General features: G+C 41.0%; 1 protein-coding gene and 1 long non-coding RNA gene across 7 annotated transcripts in view; both read right to left on the reverse strand.

Annotated features, from left to right (window-relative positions):
• TRIO (trio Rho guanine nucleotide exchange factor) overlaps positions 1–25,867 on the reverse strand; it is a 354,351-nt gene that overhangs the window by 294,419 nt on the left and 34,065 nt on the right. The gene's annotated exons all lie outside the window — the stretch shown is intronic.
• Positions 1–25,867, reverse strand: part of LOC118353280 (uncharacterized) — a 28,614-nt gene that overhangs the window by 294 nt on the left and 2,453 nt on the right. The window contains exons 2-3 of one of the 2 annotated variants that reach the window (XR_007408079.1): positions 15,593–15,631; positions 13–15,148 (exon numbers count right to left, since the gene is read on the reverse strand). The exons of the other annotated variant lie outside the window; for it this stretch is intronic. This is a non-coding gene — a long non-coding RNA (uncharacterized LOC118353280). Of the gene's footprint in view, positions 1–12; positions 15,149–15,592; positions 15,632–25,867 lie in introns of those variants that run through there. 2 annotated transcript variants of the gene reach the window in all.

The following is a 25,867-nucleotide window of genomic DNA, read 5'->3' on the forward strand; positions in this document are numbered from 1 at the left end:
GGATGAAGCGAACAACATGTTTAAGTTTTTAGAAAGTGCCTTCTTCTGCAGAGTACATTTTAAAAGGAAAAACTGGTATGTTCTAGAACACCAGGAATTCTCAGATGCTGTGCTTTTAACAACACAGTGTTCAGATAATAAAAATTAATGGGTTACAGAGTGTGGTACACAGTTCCTTGTAAATTAGATTTAATTACAACTACCACTGAAGTCTCCTATTTTTGCCAGAAGCTTTTATCCTTCTATCCTTGGCCAATGAACTTCAGATACAAGATAGATCTTCATATTGAACCAACTGTAACAAACAGCATATTTAATTGTAAGGTTACTTCAAATGCTGAGGAACTGGGCTCTACTGCTGTGAGCACCTCCAAATGAAACCATTAGCTGCTTCATTATGCTGGTGAATTTCTAATTCTTGTTTCTCTTGTTTCTCACACGTTCTATTTTCCAAAGAATTTCCAATCCACAAAAGAAACAGCAAAGGAGGCATGTGATGGATGTTCAGTCCACTCCACCTACTCAGAGCTCAGACCCCCAAGCAGACACTTCCTGCAGCTGCAGCTTACAAAGGATGCTCTTTGGATTTTTCTGGCAATAGCTGGTAGTTTAAGAGAACAAAATCCTGTACCCTCCTTAATCCACAGGCACTTCCCTTTACACCACAAATACTGACATTTGTCTCTCCTACAGTCATGTGATAATATAGAGAGCAGGAAAAAAAGCTTGGAAATGAACATTTTAAGGACAGGCAAAACCGTGTCCACTATGCTTCTAACAAGTGTGATGAATACTCCTGACGAATGTCATTAATAAGACATACACTGCATTTAGGTGGCATCACAGCTTGATCTAGGCACTACATGATACTAAGTGAATTAATCACTTAGAAATCTGAGTGGGTACTACGATTATCCCCACTGTGGGGTGGGGGAACTGAGGCAGGGTGAGGTGAAATAAGTTGCCACGTCAGGGTCACTACTCTACACACTGCTCCCTGAGAATCACTCGAAGGCTAACCTGCACCCGTTGGCTTACCTCTGCTCTCACACATCCAAAAGGCATTCTGAGGGAAGACAGGGCTCATCACAACAGTCTTCATTCAGACATCCTCTTCCACAAATCTCATTTGAAAGGATGCTCCATTTCTCCAAATCTCTACCTCATTAGACGTGTTTCACTGTCCTTGAGACATTCCCATACAACACGCCACCCTACACTGACCTTATGATGGCCATCTTCATACAGTAGCCCAGAGGCATCAGGACGTTGCTCACGCCTAAGGTGTCAGCAATCATAAAGACAGAGGAAGGGGACACACTGCTGTGCCCCTCAACAGAGAGCAGCTCCTCTTCCTCTTGTGCACCCCACATGCTAGCAAACCAGAACTCCATCCCCGCCCTCCTTCACAATTGGCTCCAAACCACCCAGTGCAGTAAAAAATTAGCCTGGAACCTTCAAAACTAGGATTTTATTGTGTGAGATCAAGACAAAATCTAGTAGTAGCACAATCACAGATGACACTTTTTTGGCTCCAAACAAGACATAAAATTCCAAACAAGCATTTCCTGAGGAATAAAAAGCATAATCAGCTTTTAGAGTCTATAGCTATTGGCAGGTTCTGGTACTTTCACCAAGGTCTAAAAACATTCAAGGCATCCATAAAGACCCTAGAAAAAGAGCTGCAGTTCTTTTACTTAAAGCACCAGATTGATTTCTGAGGCACATCTAATGTAACACTAATGAAATAACAAAAAGGAAAAAATTGACAGTTTTAGTGTACAGTCAACTAGAATGCACTGTCCTCCTTCAACTGTGTTTCCTGTCCTTGTGCTTCCCCAACAGCCAGCAGCCTGCACCCTCCCCACCACCACCAGCGTCAGCCCAGTGCAGAGCTGGCACCTGTGTCCAGGAAGACCGACGTTCCCTGGCCCAGAGCCCCAGGCACACAGAGGACAGGGCCATGCTGCTCCTGCACCTGGCTCTCTTAGAGAGGGTGGGTCACAACATCCCAACATGACTCATCCACGTTCTTGAGAATTTGGAGAGCCATACCAGATGGTTAACAAAATTTTTAACAAGATTGTTTCTTAGAATTTATTACTTGTTATACTAAGAACATAAAAAGGTAATTTTAATATAAGACCTTGTCCTCATATCGTTCCATTATTAAGTACAAAGCCAGAAATATCTGACCAGGAAACATGTTCTGAAAAATGTCACCTCCGTGAACTGATTCTGAAGAATGCTGTCAGAATTAAGATAACGTCTGCAAAGCTTTTGCAGTCCTTGGAAGGGAAATGTTTCTGGAAATAAGGATGGAGCTTGTTCTTTTCCTTTTATTTTTATTTTTAACAAAGATCACAAAATGAAGACTTTAGCATGGTTACCTTCTAAGTAATCACCTTGGAAGCTACAGACTTATTCCAACACATGCTACAGAAATGCTGCCAGTGCCCAAAGCCATCTGGAAACCCTTTCTTCAAATTGCCTATTATAGCCTATGGCGCATTCTCTAATGTAGTAAACTGTTATTCTTTCAAAACCTATTAGAATTTGGGAAATACGTAAATTATTCTATGCCAAGTATAGGTGAATAGAGTAAGGAAACTTGGTTACTCTGTTCAAAAAAAAAGTTACAAATGTACTTGGTATATCAGATATCAAATTATTGTGTAATAAACCATCCCAAAACTTAGAGACTCAAAACAATGACTTTTTATTTCTTATGACCCTGTGGGTTGACTAGGTAGTTCCTAAAAATTACAAATAAAATCATTAATAAAAATTATAAAATGACCAGAATCGAAAACATATTCACAACACTAGCCATGGTATTTTAAATTACTTCAGCTTGGTATAGGGCTTTCAAATTGCCTGGAAATGTTGGGCTGGCCATGTGCTACTTTTCACAAGATGATTAACCGGGCTTTTATTTTTGTCTTCTTTTTTCCTGAAAATTTGAGGGCCAGGTAGGTCCTCTGGGTCCAGACCTCCAATCACTTCTGTGTTTTTTCTTTTATTAGTGTAGATCTTGTGATTTGCAGACAATCTATATTTTAAGAAAATGAGCTATTCCGAGTTAACAAATGAACAGGACTAATTCATTAATATTTTCAAGGTAGGGATCCCTTGGCGCAGCGGTTGGGCGCCTGCCTTTGGCCCAGGGCGCGATCCCGGAGACCCGGGATCGAGTCCCACATCGGGCTCCCGGTGCATGGAGCCTGCTTCTCCCTCTGCCTGTGTCTCTGCCTCTCTCTCTCTCTCTGTGACTATCATAAATAAATAAATAATTAAAAAGAAAAGAAAAGAAAGCTTTAAAAAATATATAGATTTTCAAGGTAAATCTAAGTGAAGCAATGAAAATGGACCTCTCCCTTTCTCCAAGGCATCACCTCAGACCACAGCTCCTCTTACCCTCCAGGAAAAGGTTCTGTTATCAGAGTAGTAATGCTTAATCCTCAAAGATAACAAATAATGCAGCCAAACACAGCAGTCTAAAGACTACAGGACATGACCTGAGCAAAGTATGACACTCAAAATGCAATGTATTTCTTTGTAATCAACTCAGTATTAAAATTCCTATTTGAAAACAGGTTTTAATCTTTAAAAACTGCTACAGCTTAGGTACAGTTTCAACTTTTACTATACTTTTGTGGTGTGGTAAATAGAAGCAAAATCTTAAGTTTCTCTAAAATAAACGGCAGATCAGAAGTAAGTTTTCCTTCTTGATACAGTTATCCCTGAAAGAATACGGATTTTTAAAACATCCTTTAAATGTAGAAAATGAGTTTTCAGCTAACTTTGAAAAAGCCAAACCTCAGTCACTTAACAACAAAGAGGAAAACTTAACTCAGTAAACAGGGGATTTGTTCAGCCGCCTTAACTGAATGTGTAACCTGCCATCAGGAACCACAGCAGAGCAGAAACTGAGAAGAATGCCCTTAAAGGACCATAGCTTGGGATCCCTGGGTGGCGCAGCGGTTTGGCGCCTGCCTTTGGCCCAGGGCGCGATCCTGGAGACCCGGGATCGAATCCCACATCGGGCTCCCGGTGCATGGAGCCTGCTTCTCCCTCTGCCTATGTCTCTGCCTCTCTCCCTCTCTCTCTCTCTCTCTCTCTCTCTCTGTGTGTGTGTGACTATCATAAATAAATAAAAATTTTTAAAAAAGGACCATAGCTTTATTCCGTGTCCTGAACCCCAAAACCCAGTAGCTTTCAGTCACGGCCTCTGCTGACTGCACTTATGTCTGCCTCCCCCACAACTCCACAGTTGGAAGCTTCTTCGACCTCTACTTGCAGATCCTGTCCACCAAATCCGAGGTCGACCCACGATGCTCAGTCCTCAGACAGGCACTGGGCGCTTACAGTGTGCCATCATGTCTCAGGCCCCAGGAGTCTAGACCTGAAGAATGATGCATACCCCCTGACCGGCATCTGCACCCACAGGGGAGCCGGAAACTAAAACACAGACCGGACACGGCAGGTATTGAATTCAAGTGAGAAGTGCAATGAAAGACTAAGGTCCTGTCAAGCGGTCAGAGAAACCCCTCAGCAAGTGACTCTCAAGCTGAGAGGGCCAAGGGTGGGAAGGAATGCACCAGAGGAGCAGGGTCCTGACCGAGGCAGGAGCGTCCTCGGAACACAGTGAGGAATCGTGAGGGCAGGGACACCTGGCACAATGACACAATACACACTGCCCCTAGGACACCGTATCTGGCTCCCAGAAGACACTATGCCATGGCTACTTCTCCTGCCCTATGGTAGGACGGGGTGGGGACAGAAGCCAGATTTCTGAGTCAATAGCTAGTGGCCGCGGTGCTGCTTTTATGACAGACCCTGCTCTAGTCAGTCAGCGGAGAACTGAGCTCTCACCCCTGGGCAACACTACCTCAGGCGACCTCTCAATCACAGCCATTTACTTTGGGAACCTCAATGCTGGCCCTGTTCTCTCCTTCCAGGAGGTCTGGACTTGACCCCAAGCCCTTCTCTACAACTCCCTGTCTGGACAATAGTACAGCATGACATCTAACTTAAGAAACCAAAACGTAGCAAGGGAAGTGATCGGACCAGAGGTAAAATATGCTTCAAGATGCCAAATGGCAAGAGGTTCTATTCAAGGCCAGCACAGCCCTGGGAGTGAATTGGCCATCACTGCACAAATCTCTGGCTCTCAGATACAGGGAAGGGGGCAGTGGCAGAAATAAAGAGATGGCGATGAGAATAATGCCACAGCCTCAGCAAGCTTCTCAAACATCCTCTCCATAAAGTCCAGCCAATAGAATGACATCAAGAGCAAAAATAATCCTTAGTAGCAATAGCCTCTTCTTAGTGAAAGAAGTTGGAACTTGTTCTACTGTTTGAAGGCAACACATCATTATAATTTTCCAAGAACTAATAGGATTAAACCATTCAACAAAGAATAATATTTTTTGAAAGAAGATAAGATGGCTTTGTGCCTTTCAAAAGACACCATTCAAAGACTATTTAGTAATTCCGCCTTAATAATCTAAAATCTAATTGTATGAATTATTTTAATCATGGGAAATTTATTTAACTAACTTAACTGTTTTTAATGGAACCTAGAAATAATGAATATTTAATACCTCGAGTAATCGTTTTGGAGGGTACTTTTCAAGAAAAGATTTTTCCACAGTTTTTAATAAATTTAAAAAAAGTACATGTCTGGGAATGAACTATCTTGCCACTATTCACAAAGACTTGAGTTTGATTGGAAGACTAACCCGTTTGGGCAAACACATCCAAGGCTCTGTGCCACTTAGTCCCACAATGACCCATCTGATTCCAGAGGGGTTCTGAGCTTAGAGGTATTAGCAAAAGTGGGTTTTGGAGTTCAGTCCATAGTAGTCGGCTGTGGGCTTGACTGAGCAAGATCGAAGAGGGTCAAGAGGTTCTAAGTACAGAACCTAGTTAGCCTAATGCAAAGGTGTTCTTACGGTACAATATCAAGAGTAGAATCACCCAAGCAATTCAGCTAATCCACACTTGTTACAGTGCCCCAAACTCCCACCATTATAGTTCTATATTAAAGTTGTGCTGTGGCTTCCAGAAGGTCTCAGTGAAATGTTAAATGAGAGTTAACACCTTAAATGAAAGGATTGGAACAAATGACCTTGAAATCTCTTTAAATCTCTAAAACTCTGATTCTATACATACAATTAAGTGCTAGGCAGAGAGTAGGGTCTAAAGGACCAGAAGATCAGGCAAAGATGAATCTAGGCAGCCAGGAGAGGGAAATGGGCATAATAGAGTGTTAGCTAAAAAATCAAGTCAGAATGTATTAACTTTTATGAAATACATGCCATATACAAACATCCATATTTATGGAGATAAAACACTAAAGGTATGTATTTCAAAACTTTAACCATTATCTTAAAATGGCAGGATTGCAGGGATTTTTTTTTCATTTCTTTTCTAAATTTCCACAATGCATATTGCTGGTAGACCCCCTAGTAGAGACCTAGTAGAGGTCTCTTGCAATTCTATACGTCATGTAAGCAGAGACACGATCTTTGCTCCAAACTATCATTACAAGGGTATTTTTACAGCAAATATATTTGGAAGGGAGAAATAGTGTTTCCTCCAGACCAAAGAGCAGGTTTGCTTATGATCCTGGAAGGCAATGAGTGTCTCTCTTCAGAGCCAAGAACAGCCATGCTTACAATCCAGTACAAAAGACTCAGACACCCTAAACTCAGGGTTCCTCTCCTGTAACACAATCCCTGTGTATACAAGTGTCAGTTGGCCTTCCTTGTGTCACCCTGTGGGAATCAAGTCTTAGAGTACTAGTGCAAAAAAATGCTGATATCATAACAACTAGTACTACCATGAATAATAAACGTCCTTTGTCTCTGACCCAGAAGTTTCACATGTGTCAAACTGTGTCAGACCAATCTTTTAGCTTGCAAGTAGGGTAAAAAAGCTCAGATCCTTCAAAACTCTTGACAAATATTATACTGTTGTTACCATCTGAGATGCTCAGAATTAGTGAGACAGTTTCTACTGCTTGCAACCAAAAGCCATACAAATGCTTTAAGAATCAGGTCTTTACATGTTCAGGTAGGAAGGAAAGGAGGGAGGGAAGGAAGATGGGAGGAAGGGAAGAAGAAAAGAGAAAGCAAGGAAGGCAGGCAGGGAGTCGAGAGAAGAAAAAAGAAAGGGAGAAGGATCCAGAAGACCCTCACCTCTACAAGATAGCACTAGACAGGGAAAAGGACATTCTCATTTTTACTGCACCCCTGCTGTGTGAAAGGTGCTATGCCTGGAGCTAAGGACAGAGATGGGGACAAGACAGACAGGAAGTATCTCAACACATACATGTGTGTGCCTACCACCACAGTAACTGAATGAACCCAAACAAGGTACTTTGAGAGGGTAGGAGAGTGGAGTCAGAGCAAGTCTGAGTCGGGATAGGGAAGGCATTCTTGACATTCTATAGGTGTCATTTAACAGTGTACAAGGAGACTTTTTCTCCTGGTAGGCCCGTCTTCATCCCAGAGAAATTTTACAAATTTAAATAATCACAAATATACCAGCCCTCCATTCTTTCAATCCAATTATGTTTTTGTAATATACAAAATAACAGTATAATTACAAGATTAGTGCCAAGCAGTAGACTGATAAGCATTTCATGACTATGGTCTAACATGAAGCCAATTCAGAGTCACTTAAAGTTGTTAATCATTAACCACAGCCAAATGGACTTTGATAACCTTTGCATATAAAGTGTTTAGATTACCCAATGAATGACACATGCAAGTTTAAGCTTAAGGCACTTCATATGGTACCCTGCAGCTAGAAGGTGGTTAAAAAATGAAAACAATAATTAGGATTATCTAAAAATACTGGACTCAGCAAGAATGTTTGTTCTCAATTCACTCTCTGTGACTTGGGCAAGTCACTTAACCTCCCAGGCACCAAATGCCTCATGTATCGTAAGAAAGGATTATACCTTATAGGTTATCACCTCTTCTAAAGGTAGAAAAATTATTTCAACTCACTAATCCAGCATTTAGTGGCAATGTTCCATTTTACATATAATGTATCCTGAAAAACATGAATGTTCTAAAAAAAAGGTATAAAATGCACAATAATTTCAGCGACATTCAGAAGTACATGATTTCCAATCATAACTAATTTTTGCTATTAAAAAAGGCCTTTCCCCCCAGTGAAAGTAATATTTACATGCAAAACGGCCATTTTTGGTGAGGAGGAAGAAAATACTGTAATCCCATAACCCAAAGGTAACCATCACTAACATTTAAATAAGGCTCAGAGTTTTTAAAATTTATGTAAACACAAATACATAGATAAATTTAGGTAAAATCCAGTAAATTCCACATCCACACACACCACCACCAACTAAAATAGAATAAACAAAAAAAGGAAGTGCTCAGAAAAACCTAGGGAATGCTCAATGAGTGCTCAGGAGGAGTCAAAACTTGAACAGGCTCCCACTGGCTAACCTGGAAACCATCTGAATGTAAACAATAATGATAATAAGCAATAAAAATAACATAGAATCCATGTGCCTATTCTGAAATAAATAAATAAATATATAAATAAATAAATAGATAAATAAATAAGAGGGCTCTTACAGTAGGATTCCAACTAATAAAAGTAAAATAAGTGAAGGAATTAGAACATTATCATTTGGCAAACACCAGAGTAATATTTTACACAAAAATCATCAAAAGATATAAAATTAATGAAAGTACAATGAGAAATGAGACGGAGAGATTTATAGTTTCAAAGAACATCCCCACAAGATCCTCATTCGTTACAAAAAGAAACATTATTACTTCTACAAAGAAGATAGTAGGAACCATTCTAAGTGATGACCTGACAGAGCTTGTGCCTCCTGATAAACTGCACAGAAAAGAACAAAGCTTCACTTCCACAGCATTCCCTTTTTTTTTTTAAGATTTTTATTTATTTATTTATTCATGATAGACACAGAGAGAGGGTGGAGGGGCAGAGACACAGGGAGAGGGAGAAGCAGGCTCCATGCCGGGAGCCGGACGCGGGACTCGATCCCAGAACTCCAGGATCGCGCCCTGGGCCAAAGGCAGGTGCCAAACCACTGAGCCACCCAGGGATCCCTTCCACAGCATTCCTAGTAGAAATGAATACTGTTCACTAGATGTGACTAACACATCTAGTCATGGGGAAAGAGCACACGAATCCGAATTGAGGAACCTTCAATCAATTAGCTAGAATGAATTAGGCTTGAATCTTTCAGGACTGTCAAGGTCCTGACAGATAAGGAAAAACCAAGCAACTCTTCGAGATTAAAGACTGAGGAGCTATGCAACAAAACTCTTATGTGACCGGGGAATGAACCCTGCACCAGGTAAAGCACTTTACAGAGACAACTGACAAGATGTGCACAAGGTGTGGAAATTAGATAATACACTGCATCAATACAATTTTCCTGATTCTGATCATTGTACTGTGGTATGTAAGAGAATGTCCTTGGTTTTAGGAAATATACACTGAGGTATCTGGAGGTAAAAAAGGCACTGTGTACAACTTAATCACATATGTGTCAGGAAAACAAATTTAGATGATAATAGATATAAAATATAGAAGGAAGGGGACATGAATAACTAGTACAGTAAATATTAATTGAATAAGTAAAGTAAGTGTAGTAAACTAAATAAGTAAAATGAGTAAACTAAGTAAAATAAGTGTAGTAAAATATTAACATTTGGGAAATCTGGGTGAAAGGTGTATGGGATTTTTTGTACAATTTTTCCAACTTTTTTGGATATCTAACATTATTTTTTTTAAGATTTTATTTATTTATTCATTAGAATACACAGAGAGGAGAAAGAGAGAGAGGCAGAGACACAGGCAGAGGGAGAAGCAAGCCCCATGCAGGGAGCCTGACGTGGGACTCGATCCTGGGTCTCCAGGCTCATGCCCTGGGCTGAAGGCGGCGCTAAATCGCTGAGCCACCAGGGCTGCCCTCTAACATTATTTAAATATATTTTCCATACATATGCATATATGCACTTAGTGGTGAAGATCTTTTTGTAAAAAACAGATACATCTCGGGACGCCTGGGTGGCTCAGTGGTCAAGCACCTGCCTTCGGCCCAGAGCGTGGTCCTAGAGTCCCGAGATCAAGTCCCACAATGGGGGACTGCAGGGAGCCTGCTTCTCCCTCTGCATGTGTCTCTGCCTCTCTATCTCTCATGAATAAATAAATAAAATCTTTAAAAAAAAAAAAAAAGATACCTCTCTAAATCATTGTCTGTAGAGGCTATACAGTATTTCCCTGTTGAATATACCAGAAGTTATTTAACACTGCCAACTCTGCCACCGGCAATGCCTAAATATTCCAGCATATGCCCGTGCGTACTGTTTACCACAGCAGAATTCCCAGAATAAAATAAGTCTCTTGAAACAGGGATTTTACTTGAATTTGAATCAAGTTACTATCAAGATATCTAGAGATAGCAGACAACCTAAAAGGTAAGTTAAAAATAAATCAAGTCTTTAAATGTCTCACCCTTACCCACCTGTCCAGCTGTGGGGCACCAATAGAACAATGAAGAAAATGATGATTATAAACCTTTAGATTGCCACCGAGACATCACACATGTGCCTTATTTACTTTACTTCCATTTACAGACCTTAAAGAGAAAACGAAGGGCGCCTAGTTGGCTCAGTCGGTAGAGCACACAATTCTGGATCTCAGGGTTGTGAGTTCAAGCCCCAAGTAAGGCTTAGAGATTACTTTAAAAAACAGAGAGATCTTTTAAAAAGAAGAAAATGAAAGTGAGAGCAGAAAAACAAAGGGAAAATAAACTACCCCCTCCTGCTTATACAGAGACAAGCAAATTGAATGACAGAAACAACAGAAGTCATGTTTATTTATAAAATCACACACATGCCATGAAGTAAAAAAGGCAAGTACTGTTTCAAGGAACTTCAGAGGGAAGGGGTGAAAAGGATAATGTATGCAATAATGCAGGGATGCTCCACACTTGAGTGGACAGAGCCATAGCACCTGAACCTGCAGATGGCTTACTGGGCCTGGGGCAAGCCACAACTGCCCATGGAACAAATGTTCTTGTTTGGTAATACCAAGAAAGCACAGGGAAGGTAAGACAGGCCGGTCAGAGAGGGTGAGGCTCTGGGCATGGAGTCTATACAAGTGCATCAAAGAACACACAGTTGGAGTGTCTGGGTGGCTCAGTCAGTTAAGCGGCCAGCTCTTGATTTTGGCTCCATCCCATGACCGTGGGATAGAGCCCCCGGTCACGCTTCTCGCTTAGCAGGGAGTCTGCTCAGGATTTTTCCTCTCTCTCTCTCTTCCTCTGCCTCCCACCCCCACTCACTTTGTGTGTGTGAACACACACGCGTGCACGTGCTCTCTCTCTCTCAAAAGTCTTTTTATAAAAAGAAGCACCCAGTCAATGGTCACTATGACTTCCCAAGTTCAGCATCCTCCTCTGCGTTACCATTAAGTATTGGTAGTATTGGTGGAGCCTCTAAGAATGTAGGTATAGTCTTATTCCCCAGTTTCACATACATTAGCCACACAGATGTACATGGAAATAATAAAAAAGAAGCCCTTGTCAGATAAGATGCTCTGAAGGCTGAGGTTAGAAAACCTGAAGGTCAATGATGTGCCATCAGTATTACACTTGCCAAGCACATGACTGCCTAACCGGCTACAGAGCATTTTTGAATGACATATAGTAACATCTCTTGTTTTAGACCATGAAAATGAGGTAACAGTGAATGAGTCCATCATCTGAAAATACTGTCTTAAACATGAAAGAGCTAAAGCAGCCTCAGAAGTCCACCACTTTTATAAAAGGAAATGGGTTTTTTTTAATGTTTTCATATTTTCAAAGTATATATAAACAGAAAATCTGGCCAATTTATCATCAGTTAGAAGTAAATTTAAATTCCACTAACCCTCAAATAAGCAGTTAAATTTAGTAATTTATCCTTGCACTTTTTAATCTGTGTATGTGTGCCCACTGTATACTTTATCCTAAAACAAAAATGGAAGCAAATAATACTGTTTTGTTGCTCAGTGAACTTTATAGTGAACTGTGTCATGATTATTACAGTATTTATTTTAATGACTGTATAAAATATTTTTAATCAAAAATGTGCCAATCAATATTAATTCAAAATCGTTATTCCAATAGAAGCTGCACAGAAACGCAACTTACACAAAATCTCCAAGTCTGCACTCTTGTAATTAGAGCAACTACTGACAAAGATTTCTGAGTTATTTCCCAGCATTTCATTCCTATCACCAGTGGAAAACTTTCTAAAATACCCAGAATTCTCCAAATCTCATAAACTGCTAGGAATGATGACATACATGGCATCTGTCCTTAACCAGGATCACTCTTTCACCTTTGGAATAAACTATGCTTTGCAAACCATTCATACACTGAAAGGGTGTAAAGCAAAGAAGCAATTACCATCTTGTAAAAGCCAAAATCCTCTTCAGATTTCTTAGTGAAAACTGGTACTAAAGCAAGTCTTTCATAAAAAAAAAACACGTGGTGTGACACGAACTTTCTGAGGAAAAGGGAAAGCTGTGTCAAGAACCTCAAGAATTCTCCACTAGTAAATGTCCTTTCCAGACTACAACTTCCCTGACGTGGCTGACTTCTCTAAGTCCTGAGTTTGGTCTACTTCATCAGAATGGACTTCTCTGCTCATTCCATGATTTACTCATTTCTGAGAATATTGTAAATTATACTCTATGTGTTAATGATGAAAATAAGTGGACAATTTGCTAGGCCCATTTTCAAAATGGTGGCAGAAGAATTCCAAGTGCACACCACCGGGCCAGAAAGTGGTTTGTGGACAATTACTTCTAATTTCTAGAAAAGTCATTTTAAAGTCTGTGGATGCCAGTGCAACATACATATTTGCCAATTAGCTCAAATTGGCAATAAAGGATATGACAACTTTAATATATGGACCCTGCCCCATGGGGTTGGACCCAGATGCAGACATGCATGATGAGACTGAGGGTCAACGCAGCATCATGGTCAACACACCATGGAAGCAGCGCTTCCCAGGTCCTGCACCTTTCTTGAGGCAGGGGAGCAGTCCTGCAGAAGCTGGGGTATTCTCTCTGCCACAACCCACCTTTCCAGGAGAGCTGACTGGCCTAGTTCATTATAGATGTGTCAATCTCAGGAAAGGGGCATTGTTACCTAATTCACCAGGGAAATCCTAGAAGCACTTGTGTGGATACAAACTGATTGAATTACTATGCAGTGTTATCTGGCTTTCTTTCTAAAAGCCATAGGTGTCAAATGGAGAGGTGTATATGTAAGTTTGTCCTGAGATACTTCAGAGCAGACCAGGCCAACCATTCACTTTTATTTGAGGAGGATTTTTTAAAATTTAGTCAGTTCTTCCAAGACAGGGGAACTAGGTATTCATAAAAGATCGGAAGTTCCATAAATCATTGCCCCAGGCATCTGGGTGGGTCTTCAAATGAATAAAGAAGGGACAGAGAAGGCAAATTAAAGAAATGTTTACGCTGAAATTTCATGTGCCCGAAACATTTAAACAGACAGGACCTGAGTAAATGCAAATACCCCACCCTACAAAAAGCATGTGTGTCTATAGGAAAGCGCCAAGAATGAAGCTTCAAGGGAGGGATCACCAAGCTCTCCTCTGGCTTGAATCTCCTTTAGGAACAGACATTCTGCACACACTTTTTAAAAATAATCTCTTAAAAACAAAGATATACACCAATTTTTCAAATATTTGTGTAATTGCTGACTTTATTTTTTTCATTTCAGATTGCCTAAACTTGATATTGTGTCTGTCACTAGGCTTCCTTACACAACTGAGTGGGTTTTCCCACTGGCTGGATGGGCCTGCCTAGTGCACTCCCCACTCTTACCAAGTAACCCATCAGGGCCATGTGTTAGCAAAGACCCCTGGAGATAAAGGAAGGAATCTCTTTAAATAGATCATCCTCCCTCTAATTCAAAATTAGCAGCCTATATTAGATCGAACCCGTAACTTTCTTTTTCATAGATTCATTCACTAACTACTATGTAAACTAGCTTCTGTTGACCAAAAAAGGCCAATCGTCTGTGCCAGATATGAACTGCTGAACATAGTCAGAATGGCAGCACCTCAGCTCTCTGCAATCCCAAATGAACTACAGACCTCTTAAAAGCCTAGGATGGCAGAAAAAGCACCAAATACATTCCTGAGAGCATGAAAACGAACAGTACTCACACGTAAGTCTACCCAGTGCCTTGGTCACGTGTCAAGCAAAGACGGGAATTATCCAACATTGTCCAAGATCACATACCTTACTTAGGATAAAAAGGAACTGCTATTCTGGGATTTTTCGGGATTAACCCTTTAGCAGTCCTCTCCAATCCAATTCGACAGAAATACCGGATGCTTGGGAACAGATAAAAATTTCAACTACATTCCACTCGCAGTTGGGCTAGTGATTTTAGTCCAGATTTGATAATAAAGATAACACTGAATATTAGGCGCTTCATTAAACTGTAGGAGAAGTCCCAATCTTTTAGATGATGGTCAAATGTAGACAAAGACTGTAAGTCATAGGCCAATATACTCACTAGAGAATAACTTCACAGAGACACATTTTTACAGTACTACTGCGATAGAGAAAAATACTAAAAATAGAAATAAAAATAATTCAAAAGTAATGTGATTCCATAACTCTCACACCAAACTGGCAATTTGTATGAGTTTTTCAAAGGGAGAAACAGAGCCAATCTTGTAACATCTGTAGTAAAAGCCCAAGACCAACATTAAAGAATTATTCATGGAAAAACATTTTCACTACAATGAGCCAAAGCTCAACTGCTAAAAATACATGTAATGTGCACACAAGTGCATGGGTGTGCTAAAGTATTCATTTCACAGTATTTCAGCTTGAGCTACATCACTGGATTCTCCCCACTCAAACATTCCAGGCTAAAAAGCAACATAGGATTGAATCCACAAGACAGACCTGTTACTGGTGAGGAATTGCAGCAGAAAGGCTGAAAAGCACTGATAGGTGGAGGTGGAGCTAGAAGTAGTTACTGATGGGACAGCCTCCTTCCTCTTCTTCACAAACTCTATTTATGGGCTATCAGCTACAGTGCAGCGGAAAAGGATAAAAATGAAGGCAGAAAGAGCATTCAAAAATAGGAAACACCTTTCAAAACATTATAGTCTGAGTAAGGAATGGAAAATAAATAAATCATATTAACTTATATCTACTGAATTGTTTAATTGAAAAGTTCCAGCTGAGCAGGGGCACCTGGGTGACTCAGTGGGTGAAGCCTCCAAATCTCAATTTCAGCTCAGATCATGATCTCGGGATCATGAGGTCAAGCCCTAATATGGGGTTCCATGCTGAGTTCCTAATATGGGCCTGCTTGAGATCCTCTCCCCCTCTGCCCCTACCCTCACACAGGTGCTCTCTCTCACACACACACATACAAATTTTAAAATATATATTTAAAGTTTTGGCTGAGCAGTTATGAGCAGGGACCAGGAACTAGGTTCAAATCACCCCACCCTTAACCAATTCTCACCTTGGGGTTCTTAATGACTCTGTGCCTCAGTTTCCTCATCTGTGGAGTGAGAATAATAGTACACTTATTAAATAAGTGATAGAGACAAGGAGAACAGCAGGTAGCACAACATCCTCGGCCATGAAGGTTAAGCTGGTACCCTGATGGCTCTAAAACGACCAGAAACTGCATCACAAAGATTTACTAAACACCAACAAGTGCACACTTTGTCCTCTTAACAAAAATGTTTTTTAAACTTTTTATTTTGGATCAGCTAGCAGAAGCCAGGAATAAAGCATTTTTTAAGTAAAATTTGTATTTACATCTCAGAAATTATAGTCCATCCTGATGTTTCAGTCTAACTTCTCAGCTGGTGAAGAGAAAAGTGAGGCTATAATTATGAAAAAAGCAAAGATGGATTCAAGCTTCCCAGCACCAAACTAAAAGGACGGGGTCTGCTCCCAGCCCAACCAGGATCCCGCTCAGCAGCAGAATAAAAATTTCAATGACAAAATGCACTTATCCCCATAAGAAAGGCAATGCCTCTTTTTACTATTTTAATTATTCCTCCCTCCTCCCCTTCCCCTATGTCTCTTTCTCTCATTGTTTCACAAGAAAATACATCATTTTAATAATCAGGAAACCCCACAAAATGTAACACATTTCTAAATAACAATAATTCCTTGAAGTATTCCTTATAAAGCATTCATATCCCCTTTTACTCAATCGGAATTCTATGTGGAATCCATTTTAAATAAAAATTCAAATGCAAATCCTAATGCCCATTTTTTTCTTCATAAATTCAAAAATTCTAACAACGAAAGAAACACAATTTGCTTGGATTAAATAGCATTGACTGTGCTATATACACTCTTGGGTACAATGTTTTTAAAAACAGATTCAAAGGTACACCACAACCAAGAGCCAGTTACATGCCAGATATAGTGCCAAGGACTGCAGGCAATAAAAGTGAATTAAACAAAGTTCATGACACAAATATTTACAATCTCACAGTAACACAGCAAGAATGGCAATTCTCTTTGCACCTAGGGCCTCAACCACCAACAAAAACCACCTGGTAACTTTTACTTTTTCTTAAAACTCCTTCCTGCTCCTACTAATTGTTGGACAGCATGTCTGCAGTCCTTGCTAAATACTATACACTGCATTTTGAAATGGTGGGGTAGAAACAGGGGTATAATACATTCCGGGACTTACCAACTTCTTGTATTTTGACATTGTAATTAGACACATAAGAAAGACCAAAACTGGCATCCCATAAAATACTATGGAGTTCCCATTCATCAAGTTAGGTTGCTCTGGCCAAGTAACTTTCATCTCATGACTTCCCCACATCTTGGTAGACATCTTGCTACTACCAAGCACTCATGCTCCAATTTGCTCAAATATTATTAAACATTCATATACAACTTTAACCATAGATTTTACCCAGCATGAAAGCAGTATTGGCTCACACTGGCATAACAAAGCTGGGAGTCTCTAGGTCCAAGAGTCTCAGACAGCAGACGCTGGTTACTGACATACAGATGATAGGCCACCACTTTATAACTAAATGCAAGTAAACCCAAGTGCCTCCGTCCAGGTGAGGGTGACCCTGCCCGCTACACGGCAATACAGAGAACCACCAACCAGAATGTTCCACCAGGACACCAAGGATACAACCTTTTACTTCAATTTCAAAGGAGTCCAAATTTAGACTGTGCTCTGGAACAACATGAAAAACTTATCTTGAAGCATGTTTTTAGAGTTCTCTAATATCCACTGGATGACTCACTATTATGTATCATAGAGGCCAGGTACTTTTATTTCTAAAAAAGGAATATGTTTGAGTGTTGAGGGGGCCAGCCTGGTGCTCTAAAGCTTGGTGACTAGGCAAGAAAAACAAGAGAGAAGCTGGTTCATCTCCAGCTCAGGAAAAGTGATTTTTAAGGACCAAAGGCGTATTTAAAATGTCACACTTAACTCAAGTTTGCAATTTATTTTCCAGCATAGTCTCATGAATCTAGTCAACATTTAAACCCTACTCAGTAGTGCTAATTGGTTCTACCTCTTAAAAATCTGTTTAACAAGCTATTCAACACTCCCTGGTCCCAAGCTGCCTAAAAAAATATTTTGAAAGCATTTACTAGGGCACAACTAGGAATCAGTTTTTCCAGCAGTTCTTCCCAGGCTGAAATACCCTGAACAGCAAAACAGTCTCCTCTGATTGAAAGAAGAAAAAATTCACACTCCCCATGTCTACCACCTAATAAGGGGTCTATTCATCAGTGAAGGTTACAGAAGTTTCAAGGAATCACCAAGGAAGTAACCGTTGTCTAACTTTATAAATGACAGAAATGAACCCATTTGTAAGAGGAACAAGACAGATCTGCATGTTGCAGTCAGATTATCTACAGATGTATACTCAAGACTATGAAATTATTCCCCAACTATCCATAATTTCGTTTAATCCTGTCAAAGCATTCCAAATACAATATGTCAAATATAAGTGAAACACCAATGTACCCTTCACTAACTCAAATCACCAGTAGGAAAAAAACAATTTAAAGAACTATGAACAGGGCAGCCCTGAGCAATGTGGCTCAGCGGTTTAGCGCCGCCTTCGGCCCAGGACGTGATCCTGGGGACCTGGGATCAAGTCCCATGTCGGGCTCCCTGCACAGAGCCTGCTTCTCCCTCTGCCTGTCTCTCTCTCCCTCTCTCTCTCTCTCTGTCTCTCATGAATAAATAAATAAAATCTTAAAAAAAAAAAAAGAACTATGAACAATCCTTATAAGCCATCAAATAAACACTGGAGACAATTATATCTCCTGTTAAAAATTCTATTACTAGCCATAAAGTGCTTAATATACATTCATAATTTTAGACAAGGCAACATAAAATGTTAGTGATATTAAAAGCAAGGATTAAAAACTTACCTGGCAAAAGTTAAGGCTACATCTTATTTGCAACTGGCCATAAGAAAATGCTTCATTTAAATTTGTTATGAAAATAACATGTCATGAATTAGCAAATTCAGGCAAGTTTACTTCTAATGAAATCATCTTTCAAATATTTTTTAAAATTTCCCCATAATAAATTAAATAAAAAAAAATAAATAAATAAAATTTCCCCATGGAGCTTAGAGGTCACCTTCCCATCAGTTTGGTCCTTCCCCCCATGTTCTCCCAATCATTATTTCCATGTATCTCTTAGCACCTCTTCACCCTTTCCTAGGCGCTTCAGAACAGTAATACCAAATCCTTTCGGCTCCTCAGTCTGGAGGCTGTCTCTGCAGCCATGAGCTCAGCAGGCAAGTAGGCATGGGGGCAGGTGCATGTGTCAGGGGGTATGCACAGGGGCAGGTGTGCAAGGGAGTCAGGAGCAGCAAGTACACACAGGAGGGGGCCGGCACACACGAGGGCAGGTGCACATGCAAGGCAAGTATGCACCTGGACAGGTGCACATGAGGGGGACGTAAGGCACAGGGTGGAAGGCAGGTGCCCATGGAAGGCAGGTAGCACAGAGCCAGGTGTGCACAGTACTCCACCAGGGTGTGGTGGCCCATCTGGGCCGATGAGCTTGCTCAGAGCCCAGCACACCTGTTCTCACTGCATGTTTAGTAATTTTATACTGACCATGTCTTTCAGTTGTTCACAAGAGCTGGTCCGCCAAGAACAGAACATCTATCCCACTTAGGACTTGGAAGGGCGTGCACTGTCAATGTTTTTATGTAATTATTTTTCAGTTGATGTCATTAGTCTTCAGGATTCAATTTGGAAGGAAACAACAGGATCAAGCTCTCCCATAATCCTCCATAACTTTGTTTTGCTTTGGCTTAAAGTTTGAGAACACTCATTATTATTAGTCCTTTTAGGGGGAAGGACAGAGAGAAAAGGATGGATAAGATGGCAGAGAGAAGAGAGCCCTTATTTTATGGGGAAAAGGCGGGAAGATCCATGTGCTCTGAACGCAGTCTCTCAAAATGACTACCATGCCCCTTTGAGATCTGGCAGTCCACTTGTACTCTAGGAAATCCAGTCACCCCAGTTACCCATACAAACACACACAGTCCCTCCACTCCAGGGTCTACTGATCATCTGCCTGAGAATCATCTCCAGGGCTGGGTTACACAGATTGCTTCATTCTTCTTTCCAGCACAATCATTTCAACAAATCAATTTTTTATCTCTTTGACTAAGAATGCTATAGAATGTAGGATACACTAAATCTTTAATAATAGCTTTTTATTGGGAGAGAAGAGAATACTAATGCATTAGATAAACATCTCTATTGAAAGATACAAAGATTTCAGTTACGGTACACAGCTACTCATCATCACCTCAGATACGGATACAGATAGATACTGGGCAGATAAAAGCATTGATAAATGTTTACAATAAGTTTTATAAACATTGGAATTCACAACAATGACCCAATGATTAGAGCCATGAAAGTCTCAACTATAGGAATCGAAAGTGAAAAAACCCTATGTACTGAAACACTGGTAAGATCTTTTAAGTATATGGGCCAAAAGCAGCTCATAATTTTTAAATCATGATGAAAATCACCACAACTTCTACAAATAATTATCACTACTGGCTTTAAACAAATGATCTTTCCCTCTTCCAAGTCTGTATTTGTCATTTCACTAAAGCTCATCAACATCTATGACCCCTTAGGTGTTTTTGCAATCATACACTCAAAACCCAAGACCCAACAGTCAGAAAAAAAATTACAATATTTTAAATTCCAAAGAAGCCTTATGAAATAAAAATGCTGAACATAGGCTACAGGGTACACTGCCACAAACAGATTGTAATGCACATTACTCAGTACTGGGGTCCATGTCTGTGAGCCACTGGGGGCTGGAATGGATCCTGCACATGGAGGCACCAGCAAACCCCGCCACCCAGGTCCGGTGCAGGTGCCACACTTAATAGGCTGCCCAATGAAAGCAGGCTACTCACAGGATGAGTCTGATCTTTGGTCAGGAGTCAGAACAGCAAAAGTGATTAATAACCAGGAAGATGACAAGTGATGCAGAAAAACCTAGAAATCACAGGTACAGCACAGTACTGCTTGAAAAGTGTCAAAATGCAGGATGAAAACTGACCCACAAAGTGTCCACTGTCACTCCCACTAACCGAACTTAAGTATTTTCCTGAAACACCAAGAAACTTTCCACATACAACAGGGACTGAAAAGAACCATGAGAGGATGTGTTTTACAACAGAAGTTTATTTCAGGAGTATTTACGCGATACTAAGATGGAATCTTCCTCTAACACCCATGTGTTAATCGTAGGAGGACATAAACAGCAAGGGAAGGAAGACTCCTCCAAAGCAATGAATTCCTGAATAATAGAGAGCTAATATTAAGCAAATTACAACATGTTTCAGGACACTGATACATAACAGTTTTCTCAACGTGACAAAAATCATAAGTTCAAAGCCTCAACAACAAGCGCCTTGAGATCAGACGACAGTGAAAGGCACCTTGCAGCATCGAAGCTCTGTGATCCAAAGACTGGACAGAGGCCATGGAGCAGGGGACAGCCTCACAGCCATAGGGCACAGCATCTCCAGTAGCTGCTAGTTGTCTTTCTGCTGAGGGGACAGTGCGCAGTATTCTTTTCAACTCCCCAAACACTGTTACTGCTGCTAAGGTGAGCAGCAAAGCTCTTTTAACAAAAACATCTCAAAATTCCCAAAGGATGAAGTCTGTGAAGCATTCAGTTAGCAACTGGCTGGATTTTTAGTATACCTGGAACCCAGCTACCCGAATGAACGGTATGCTCTGGGACGACCGCCCGTCTGGCTTAAGGACTCTGAAGTCAAGGTCAATGAGCAGTCCTCACTAACAAACCACAGAGCACACAGAAAGCTGGATGAAGAACTGTGTATTTTTTAATTTGGGGGCTCCATCTTTCCGTTACAAGCCATATCCTCTTGGGTAGTATTTTTTTTAAAACAAATGTATTCAAAGTGAAACAGCCACCGTTTGTCTAAGATGAAGTTGCAGCGTCCCCAAGGACCCGGTTCTCCAACAACCCTCCAAAGACACTGAACGGTGCAGCCGGGAGTGGCCACAGTTATAACTGTGTGTCCTGGTGGTGCCATCAGCAAACGAGAAGGGGAGTTCTGCTCCACCAAGTTTGAAACTGATGCCATTGTGGAGGGAAAAAAGAGGGAAAAAAAGACTAGTAGTTAAGTAGATGTGATGAATTGAGGTGTTTTTTTTTTTCTCTTTTTAATTATTTAGGGTCAGGGTTGGGGAGTTTTGTTCAAATAAAGGAATATTTAATCATAGAGAAAAGGACATAAAGTTTAATATTTAATACTGTCCTTTCTAATTGGTGCTATTTTCTCACAAACCAAGCTCCTACATGTAAATTTCTCACTAATTTTTATACTTCAATCTTTATCAGAATTAAGGCAAAGAATTTATACTACCATTTAATCATATCCTATTACAAGGGAGCTTTTTATTAGCCCTCCCTAGGGGCAAGTGAGAAGGAACTGCATTGTACCTGACACACCAATCACCTCTAGAACAATGACTGTCTCCTCACTTTGAAAATTTCACTATTCCATCCAAGCTCTACAAGGTTTTCTATCAGATATAAATTTGCCCCAAAGCTAAAAGCATCTCCATCAGGCAATCTCAGGACTGATAACAAGATCCACAGGATCAAAATCCTGTTTTGGTCAAAGATGGTACGGCAGGAGTCAAAGGGGTCAGCTGATGGATGTCCCACTGCTCACAGACCCTGATGCAGGGAGAGAGAACAGCAAACAGCAGGTGCCTATACATGTCACGGACGGCCCCTCTGGGGCTCTCTCCCTGGAACATGCTGGCAGTGACAGATATCAAGATAGAAGAGTCCCAGTTCTCAGGGAAATCACAGCTCCATCGGGCAAAAAAAAATACTATCCAATGATCTGTACAGGAATAACTGAAAGAAGATGAAATTCAATGATATGTGCGAAGTTACATTTACATTCAAGATACATATTTCTTACATACAAAGTCAGGAAGGACCTGGGTGGAAAAGAAGGAAATGTAGAGACAGAAAACACTGGGCATTCTGGAGAGTTCCATGAGCCAGAGCTCCGACAGGAACTAATGGGAGCAGTCCGACCTGGGATCCTGTGACCCACCTCGGTGCAAAGTGTGGGAGCTTCTGGGATACAGTGCAGGACAGTGTGGGTGTTTACACAAAGAGCATGAGGCCAGGACCTGCTCACTATCTTCACACGCTTCAAAGGCTCAGCAAAAGAGCTCTCACGGCTCCAAACCCTTGGGTATCACTGGCCAGAACTAGAATCAAGAGAAGTTGTGGAGAAAGAGATTCCAACTTCCAATGAGTGTTGAGTTGGAGGGACAAGGGGACTGAAAAGAAAAGGTTATGCTTCTGTTTAGGGGTGTCTTCCCTTGCAAGCTGGAAGGCATCTCTCTGGTCTGCGGCGGGAATTCTGAGTACTGAGCTCCAGACCTTGGGTCCACAGAAAGGATGAGGCTGCCCCACGTCATGGGGGTGCTCCCTGCTTGGGGATCAAGAAACCTGCTCCACATACTGCACTTTACCAACTCTGAGTCCAGCATTTCTATTCACTGTCTCCATTGCCCCACGCCACAAGAAACCTCTCAAGGCCCCTTTCCGTGAAAATTCAGCTCACGTGTTAATCTTTAAACTGCATGACCATCATGCACCCTTGAAAACCATTAAAAATACAACCGAAAAGAGAAAACCAGATTTTTTTAAAACGAAGCCAAAACTGGATAACTTTCCCTAAAAGGCTGTAATTATAAAAATGCACACACAGTCCAGAGTTCAAGAACCAAAAGACATTTCTGGCAAAACTAGACACCCCTGATATATATCATGAATAAGGTAAATCCCCAGAAAGAATTTCCCCTTCCATGTTCTTCTCCTGTGCTGTGGAGTGTCCCAAATGTGCTCTGTGACGCTGGCTGTCAGTTCCCTCTGCTTCCCCTCACCGTGAGCACCACGCTATGCCTGTGTCCCCACCTGGCACACACCTGCCTCCAGCGATCACACCTGCCAGCCAGTCCCCGCCAGGAAGGATGTTCAGCTCCAGGGCCAGGTGCTGGTGAAGTAAAGTCACGGGGGGGAGGGATCTGCCTTGCTAGGCCCGCTTCCACTCCCCAGCCCCAGCAGTTCCACTGCTCCCTTCAACCCCATCTGCTCTACACTCAGAATCTTCTCCTCTCTGCACCACCTTACCCAGGCTGGAAACTCCAGGTATGTATCCTTTACCCATAAACTTTGGTTGAACCTCTTCACACACATCCCACAATCAATAGGTTAGCAGGAAGAAAACACTAAAATTTGAGGAAGGCAACACAGTACCAGAAAAAGAACACAGTAAAGCTTCTGGAGTCAGACTGAGCCAGTTCTAGATCCCAACATGTCCACACTTCCTTGCGTCACGGCCTTTGGCAAATTCAGCATGTTAATGTCTCTGAGCCTTGCGTTATACGACTTCTTACCAATAAAATGAAGAGAATGACAGTATCCATACAGGAGAGGAAGATGGGAGGCACGAATGACATAATGTACATAAAAGGCTCATCAGGGGCTCCACACAGATGTGAAACACAGCCGCAGAACCTGGTCCCTCACCCTACACAGAGCACGTGCTCGGGAAACAGCAGTGACCATGCCAATATGCCTGGTCCCGCAGAGCCAGAACACAACAGCCTCTCTTCCCACTCCCTGTTCTTGCCCTGTGCCCACCTACTACGCCTGCTATCTATCCACTCAGACTCACGGCTAAAATCCTCTAACTTGTCTTTACTCCCAACATTGGTCTAAAGCAAAGTAAGGAAGAGGGAGCCGAAGTGTTTCTAGTGTGCTGAAATGGCCCTCAAGAGGGGATTTCTGGCAACTATTGATCTGTGCCCCATGGGAGCGGTCCTATGCTCCATCTCAAGGACCACCTGGCCCAGAAACTCTCCACGCCTGATCACAGGCCTGCCCACAGCCCTTCACAAGTTCATCTGAGATGCTCAGGCTGGACTGATCACAGGATGAATGTGGTGTGCTAAGGCCAGTACCAGGATCCCTGGGAGCTAAGGACAGTAAACGGGGACGGCTAATGAGCTCCCAGGCTCGCACGACACATCTCATTGTCCCGCAGGGTCCATAAAGCCTGGAGTGGCGCTCCACACCTTCAGTTTCAACAAATGCCTAAACCAACCTTTAGGGAAGCACTAACACAATCTCACCTGGGCCAGTGTCTGAGAGGCTGTCTCCTTTCCAGTCCTCTCACACTTTTCAAGGCATCTAAGAATAAACTGGTATCTACAGAAATATCAACATTCATTCTATGCCTTTATTACTCAGTAAAAGGCTGTAATGTTAGCTGCACATCCTACAAACAGAAAGAGACTGAGACATGATAGAAGAATCTAACTAAAATATGCATTGTAAGGTTCCACTATCAATTTTTTTCCATAATTCATATAATGGAACCAAGGAAGATTCTAAAAGAGAGTGCATATCAATGCTATTTTCTTGCATTTTTTTTACACCTTAGTTTTTTTTTCTGAATATTTCACTGGACAAAAGTATTTATTTTAGCATAGGCAGAAAGATTAGCCAACTCAATAGATTTTAGAAGAAAATGAAAACTATCTGGATTCTTACATTTAAAGATCAGACAGGTCCAACATGTCCTACCTCTGAGATTTTTCTTTAAGCTAAAAATGAGATTCTTAACAAAGTCCAATTTAGGGATTTTTTTGTTTTTTTAAAGCAAACAAGCCTTATTTAGGTAAAAGTACTAACGGATTTCATGTAACTGAATACTCTTAGCACAGTTAAAGAAAACAGAGTGGCAAACTCAAGTTATCTTCTTTGCCCCATTCCTTTCAAAATAATCTTTTTTAATCCAATGAGAATAGAAAGCTCCAGGCAGTATGTAATGATCAGTTTGGAAATTCAGGCCACACAGACTGAAAATATCAGCATGTAACTAGCTTTTTATCTAGGTTATTTCAAGAGGCTGCACCAGAAAACCAGGGACTATACAGGCTTGACTACAACTATATTACAGTTAATGGTTATTTTAACATTAATATACCTCCCAAAATCAAGTGCAAAATTCCAGATTTTAAGAAGATATGTTTTAACACATATTACTACTTCTGATTTACATAAGTGCTTATATTAGAGCACAGAAAAAGTAGAAAGAATATATTTTTATTTTAAGGCGGTTAAAAAGGCATTTAACCTAACATTACAGAACTTAAAATTAAGATCCAGTAC

This window comes from Canis lupus, chromosome 34 (assembly GCF_003254725.2).
Source record: "Canis lupus dingo isolate Sandy chromosome 34, ASM325472v2, whole genome shotgun sequence".
In the NCBI taxonomy this organism is placed as follows: domain Eukaryota; kingdom Metazoa; phylum Chordata; class Mammalia; order Carnivora; family Canidae; genus Canis; species Canis lupus.